Genomic DNA, 7,500 nt, shown 5'->3' with positions numbered 1-7,500 from the left:
GCCTAAGGCCGCACGGATTCTGAGTCTAAGGTCGGAGCCCGTGACAGTTGGTATCAGAGCAAGTTCGATTCTGCGTGTTTGTGTTGTGCAGGTTAGATCGTGATTGAGGAGATGGCATCCCAAAGCGACGTTGCTAGCCAACAACCAGAGGCCCAGGAGCATGGGCGAGGAAGAGGCAAGAAAGCTTGTTCTAGAGATATCTGGTCTACCATGGACGGTAGGCTGGCCAAGGTGGAGGTGACCATAGGCGACATGGGGGAGAAGCTGGAGGAAGTAGAAACTCACATTGCATCGCTAGACTCCATGGGGGAGGAGATCCAAAGTGAGCTAGCAGCTGCTCTCAACAATGGCCTGGATGCGATCACCCAAAAGAATGAATCCTTGGAGGCGGAAGTTCTGACTTTGCGAGATGGCATGGAGGCCATGCGCCATGGCATGGAGGCCATGCGCCAGCGGATGGAGGAGCTTACCAGTGAGCTCGTGACTTGCAAGACTGCCATTGGGAATGGCATGTTTGCTGGAGTGTCCAGATCCAGATTGGATGTCCCCAAGCCTAAGGAGTTTAAGGGGACTAGGGCGGCCAAGGAAGTAGACAATTACCTTTGGGGTATGGAGCAGTATTTCCAGGCCATGGGCATGCAAGACGAGGCGATAAAGGTAAGCACCGCTGCTATGTATCTCACTGATGTAGCCTTATTGTGGTGGAGGCGCAGGTGTGATGATGTCAGGCGTGGGAACGCCAAGATTGGAACCTGGGCAGAGTTCCAAAAAGAGTTCAGAGAACAATTTTACCCGGAGTATGCCGATGATGAGGCACGGGCAAAGTTGCGCAGGTTGAGCCAGCAAGGGAACATAAGAGAGTATGTTCAAAAATTCTCTGAACTGATGCTACAGATCTCGGATCTAGGCGAGAAGGACGCATTCTTTGCTTTCATGGATGGGCTGAAGCCGTGGGTGAAGCATGAGCTACAAAGGAGGGGAGTTCATGACTTGGCTAAAGCCATGACCACTGCCGAGGCGTTGATAGAGTTCAAGCCTCTGAACAAGTTCGAGTCTACCAAGCCCAAGGGTAAGGGCAGGGACGATAGGGACCGGAAGAAGCAGTCCAATGGGAAGGACCGTGACCGGGAGTCCAAGGATGGAGACCGAGACCGTTCAACCAAGGATGGCGAGAGGAAGCCATCAGCAGGCAAGTGGAAAGCAAAGGGGGACCGAGAACCACTAGCATGCTACCTATGTGGAGGGAGCCACATAGCGCGCAATTGCCCGCAGAAGGGCAAGCTGGCTGCTGTAGACAGGGAGTCTGACGAGGAGCCAGAGTCAGGGGCAGCAAAGCTTGGGTCGTTGGTGCTCAATGCTGTCCAGAGTAAGGGGAGCCGCAAGCCAAAGGGCTTGTTGTTTGCGGATCTGATGGTTGCGGGTCAGAATGTGAGCGCACTGGTGGACACAGGTGCCTCACATCTTTTCATTTCAGGTGATGGAGCCCGGAAACTCAGACTAAAGGTGCAAAAAGGGACTGGTACCATTAAGACGGTGAACTCCAAGGAAGTTCCAGCCATTGGAGTAGCACGGGGAGTGGAGTTACAGCTTGGAGATTGGAAAGGCAAGGAGACCATTGAGGTAATACCCCTTGACGACTATGAGTTTGTGATTGGGTTGGATTTCCTTGTTCGGATTAACGCCCTCCTTGTGCCTTTTGCCGATTGTGTTTGCATCTTGGATGCACGGTGCCAATGCCTAGTACCATTGAGGAGAGGGTCTGGAGTTGGGTCACGGGTGGTGTCAGCCATCCAATTTGCCAAGGCGGTAAGCAGACAAGAAGACACCTTCTTGGCAGCCCTGAAATATGATGAGCCAAGGGAGAAGGAGACCGAGTCACCCTTGGAGGTGCTAAAGGTGCTGAAGACCTTTAGTGATGTGATGCCCGCAAAGCTGCCTAGCAAGCTACCACCTAAGAGGGAGGTGGACCACAAGATCGAGCTGGTGTCCGAGGCCAAGCCACCAGCCAGAGCCCCTTACCGAATGTCTCCACCAGAGTTGGAGGAGTTGAGGAAGCAGCTCAAAGAGTTAGTTGATGCTGGCTTCATCAGGCCATCGAAAGCACCCTATGGTGCACCGGTTCTATTCCAGCGCAAGCATGATGGGTCGTTGCGGCTGTGCATAGACTACCGGGCTTTGAACAAGCTGACCATCAAGAACAAGTACCCCATCCCACTCATTGCGGACTTGTTCGATCAACTTGGGAGCGCAAGGTGGTTCACCAAGCTGGATTTGAGGTCAGGCTATTATCAAGTCAGGATCGCAGAGGGAGATGAGCAAAAGACAGCATGTGTCACTCGGTATGGTTCGTATGAGTTCTTGGTGATGCCTTTCGGACTCACGAATGCCCCAGCAACATTCTGCACCCTTATGAACAAGGTACTTCAGTCATTCCTTGATCGGTTTGTTGTGGTTTATTTGGATGACATTGTGATCTACAGCCAGACTTTGGGAGAGCATGTAGACCACTTGAGACAGGTGTTCGAGGTGTTGCGGGCGCACAAGCTGTTTGTCAAGAGGGAGAAGTGCTCGTTCGCCCAGCAGGAGATCCCATTCCTTGGCCACATAGTGGGAGGTGGCAGGATACGCATGGATGAAGGCAAGATAGATGCCATCCTGGAGTGGCAACCGCCAGCCAAGGTCACTGAGTTGAGATCGTTCCTTGGGCTGGTTAACTACTACAGGCGCTTCATCAAGGGTCACTCAGCAATAGCCACGCCATTGACTGACTTGCTCAAGAAAGGGAGAGCATGGGAGTGGAGCGCAGGGTGCCAGGAAGCCTTTGACAGGTTGAAGCGGGCTGTGACCGAGGAGCCAGTCTTGGCCTTGCCAGACCATGCCAAACCGTATGAGGTGCATACGGATGCATCAGACTTTGCCATAGGGGGCGTGTTGATGCAAGAGGGACGTCCAGTCGCGTTTGAGAGCAGGAAGCTGAACGAGACTGAACGCAAGTACACGGTCCAAGAGAAGGAGATGACTGCAGTGGTGCACTGCTTGCGCACTTGGCGCCATTACCTGTTGGGGTCGAGGTTCGTGGTGAGGACGGACAATGTGGCAACCAGCTACTTCCAGACGCAGAAGAAGCTGTCCCCCAAGCAGGCGAGATGGCAAGATTTTCTTGCGGAATTTGATTTTCAGATGGAGTACAAGCCGGGGCGGGCGAACCTAGTGGCAGACGCCCTGAGCAGAAAGGCTAACCTTGCTGCCATTAGCCAACCAGAGGGGTCACTGGTGCCGCGCATCAAGGAGGGACTTGCGCATGATCCTACAGCCAAGGCTTTGATGGAGTACGCCCAGCAAGGTAAGACTAGGCGGTTTTGGTTGCAGGATGGGTTGCTGTACACCAGGGGCAGTAGACTGTTTGTGCCGCAGCACGGGAAGCTCCGCAAGGAAGTTTTGCAAGAGTGTCATGATTCAAGGTGGGCTGGACACCCAGGAGTGAGCCGCACCTTGGCGCTGATCGAGGACCGGTACTACTGGCCGCACATGAGGGACGATGTGGAGGCCTATGTGAAGACTTGTCTTGTGTGCCAACAGGACAAGGTGGAGCTCAAGAAACCAGGGGGTCTCTTGGAGCCATTGCCAGTGCCAGAGCGACCATGGGAGAGTGTTTCTCTGGACTTTATAGTCGGTCTACCCAAGACAGAGGGGTTTGGAAGCATCATGGTAGTGGTGGACAGGTTTTCCAAATATGGAATCTTCATTCCAGCAACCAAGGAGTGCCCAGCCGAGGAGGCAGCTCGATTGTTCCTGAAGAACATGGTGAAGTACTGGGGAGTGCCGAGGACCATTGTTAGTGATCGGGACGGGCGTTTCACGGGCAGGTTCTGGACTGAGTTGTTCAAGCTGTTGGGGTCAGACTTGAACTTTTCCACCAGCATGCATCCGCAGACCGATGGGCAGACAGAACGTGTGAATGGACTACTGGAGGTCTACCTCAGGCACTATGTGAGTGCCATACAAAGGGACTGGCCAAAGCTACTGGATATTGCGCAGTTTTCCTACAACTTGCAAAGGAGCGAGGCAACGAACCAGAGCCCATTTGAGGTTGTGACAGGGCAACAACCACTAACACCCGGTTCGATTGCTGCAGGTTATACAGGGCCGAATCCAGCAGCATACAAGTTTGCCAAGGCATGGCAGGAGCAAGCTGACTTGGCCAGAGTTTGTCTACACAAGGCGGCCAAGAGGTCGAAGAAGTGGGCAGACCAGAAGAGGCGGGATGTGCAGTTCCAGGTTGGAGACTTGGTGTTGGTGAAGCTGCATCCCATTGTGCGCCACAGGGGGCTGCACAAAGGCCTAGTCCGGAGGTATGAGGGACCTTTCCGAGTAGTCAAGAGAGTAGGCAAGGTTGCCTACAAGCTGGATATGCCACCCAAGCCGAGGGTACACCCGGTGTTCCATGTGAGCATGCTCAAGCCGTTCCATGAGGATGAGGGAGATCCAGGACGGGCAGAGTCAAAGCGTGCACCGTTGGGAGCAAGGGCCTCATATGAGAAGGAGGTCCACAGCATTATGGCTGACCGGGAAGTGAGACGGAAGAACTATCAACCAAGACATGAGTACTTGGTGCGCTGGAAGGGACTTCCAGACAGTGAGGCGAGCTGGGAACCAGCAGAGGACTTATGGCAGTTCGGGGACCAGATCAGGCAGTACCATGCAGAAGACGCAACGAGGGCGTTGCGCAATCAGGTGGGGGAGAATGTCACGCCCTGGGCGGGCGCGCCAGGCACATCAGCCAGACCAGCAGGCGAGCCAGCAGCTAAGGCCCGCAGACCAGGCGTGCTGGCGGGTATCAGTGCGCAAAGCCTATCAAACGAGCTCCAAACGCCCGCCCATCTTGCAGGCCAACTCATGAGACCAAGGCCTGGCATTTGGGCTGCCCGCACCACATCCAGAAGGGCCCGAGGTGCTGGATACGCAAGGGAAGCTTCTGGAACCAGGCAGGATCAGCATCAGCATCCTGGCAGATTTGGTTGACCCTGAAAATCAGGAACCAGCATCTTGATTAAATGTAATCCCATGATTGTAGCCTTTATTTTAGGGATTTGCCATTAAGTTGTAGCTGGAGCCTCAACTATAAATAGAGGGCTGCTCCACCCTCATTTGTACACCATCAAACACTTCTGTTTCAGTGAATACAAGAGCATTTCCAGAATTCTGTTTTTCTGTCCTGTTTCTCTTTAACTTGCGTAATCAGCCCTTCCCTTTGTTCTAGTGCCCGCACGCTTGTGTTTTAGGCTGACTTAGGCATCAAGGACGAGATTCCAAGCCTAAGGCCGCACGGATTCTGAGTCTAAGGTCGGAGCCCGTGACACCCGCACCAGGGCCCAGCGTGTGCCGATGGTGCTGGGGGCAAGCGCCCGCCCCAGGGCCCAGCGTGTGTCGATGGTTATCGGGGCAACCGGCCGCACCAGGGCCCAGGGTCTGCCGATGGTGCTCGAGGCAACCGCCCGCACCAAGGCACAGCATGTGCCGATTGTGATCGAGGCAACAACCCACACCAGGGCCCAGCTTGTGCCGATGGCGGTCGAGGCAAGTGCCCGTACCGAAGGGCAGCCTATGCCGATGATGGTCGATGCATGTGCCATCACCATGCGTCATCATGTGCCATTGATGGTCGAGGCCTTGGCCGAAGTTCGATTTTGAGCCACGGTGCCCATGCTTGGCTCCAGCATGTGCTGGTGCCGCATTTTTTTCACTCGGGACAGCATCGCCGGAGCATCGCCGGAGCATCGCCGGAGTACCGCCGGAGAACCTGACCGGCGGCATTGGGGTTCCGGCGATTGGGAGGGGGGCCGGGGGGGTGTGCGCACATGATGTGCGATGGGTGCTGGTACTTGGCCCTTGTGTTGGCCCCCTATCCCTCATCAAACCTCTGAGAACTCACACCCCCTTAAAGAGCGTTTGAGATTTTACAGGTTTGCTGCCAGTAGCCGTTAAAGTGTCTGAAATGGGGACACTTTTTTCAAACGGTCACGAAATCTTCTCCGGTTCGAGTTTTTAGCTGAATTTTTTTGTGCATGCCAACAAAAATAGAAGGATCACGTCCACAAAATTTGGGGCCAGAACTCCTTCTGAAAAAATTCTAAAAAATCCCGAACCGCAAAAAGTTTCGAAAATCGTGAAAAATAGAAAACGAGTCATCTTGCAACGAAACTTCACGTGAAGGCTTAGGGGACCATTGTATGAATTTACAAGCCATAAAAATGGCATTGGCACGGCAGAAATTTGAAGATGTGCCTAAACCCACCAGGGCCCAGCGTGTGCCGATGGTGCTCGAGGCAACCGCCCGCACCAGGACCCAGCGTGTGCCGATGGTGCTCGAGGCAAGCGCCCGCACCAGGGCCCAGCGTGTGCCGACGGTGGTCGAGGCAACCGCCCGCACCAGGGCCGATAGTGTGCCGATGGTGCTCGAGGCAACCTGTCGCACCAGGGCCCAGCGTGTGCCGATGGTGATCGAGGCAACCTGCCGCACCAGGGCCCAGCGTGTGCCGATGCTGGTCGAGGCAAGCGCCCGCACCAGCGCCCAGCGTGTGCCGATGGTGCTCGAGGCAACCGACCGCACCAGGGCCCAGCGTGTGCCGATGGTGCTCGAGGCAACCTGCCGCACCAGGGCCCAGCGTGTGCCGATGGCGCTCGAGGCAAGCTCCCGCACCAGGGCCCAGCGTGTGCCGATGGTGCTCGAGGCAACCTGCCGCACCAGGGCCCAGCGTGTGCGGATGGTGCTCGAGGCAAGCGCCCGCACCAGGGCCCAGCGTGTGCCGATGGTGGTCGAGGCAACCTGCCGCACCAGGGCCCAGCGTGTGCCGATGGTGCTCGAGGCAACCGACCGCACCAGGGCCGAGCGTGTGCGGATGGTGCTCGAGGCAAGCTGCCGCACCAGGGCCCAGCGTGTGCCGATGGTGGTCGAGGCAACCGCCCGCACCAGGGCCCAGCGTGTGCCGATGGTGATCGAGGCAACCGACCGCACCAGGGCCCAGCGTGTGCCGATGGTGCTCGAGGCAACCTGCCGCACCAGGGCCCAGCGTGTGCCGATGGTGGTCGAGGCAACCTGCCGCACCAGGGCCCACCGTGTGCCGATGGTGGTCGAGGCAAGCGCCCGCACCAGGGCCCAGCGTGTGCCGATGGTGGTCGAGGCAACCGACCGCACCAGGGCCCAGCGTGTGCCGATGGTGCTCGAGGCAACCTGCCGCACCAGGGCCCAGCGTGTGTCGATGGTGGTCGAGGCAAGCGCCCGCACCAGGGCCCAGCGTGTGCCGATGGTGGTCGAGGCAAGCGCCCGCACCAGGGCCCAGCGTGTGCCGATGGTGGTCGAGGCAACCGACCGCACCAGGGCCGAGCGTGTGCCGATGGTGGTCGAGGCAAGCGCCCGCACCAGGGCCCAGCGTGTGCCGATCGTGGTCGAGGCAACCTGTCGCACCAGGGCCCAGCGTGTGCCGATGGTGGTCGAGGCAA

This window comes from Durio zibethinus, unplaced genomic scaffold (genome assembly GCF_047325235.1).
Source record: "Durio zibethinus cultivar Kanyao isolate XHJ-2024 unplaced genomic scaffold, ASM4732523v1 HiC_scaffold_3, whole genome shotgun sequence".
In the NCBI taxonomy this organism is placed as follows: Eukaryota; Viridiplantae; Streptophyta; class Magnoliopsida; order Malvales; family Malvaceae; genus Durio; species Durio zibethinus.
This window is presented reverse-complemented; position numbering follows the sequence as displayed.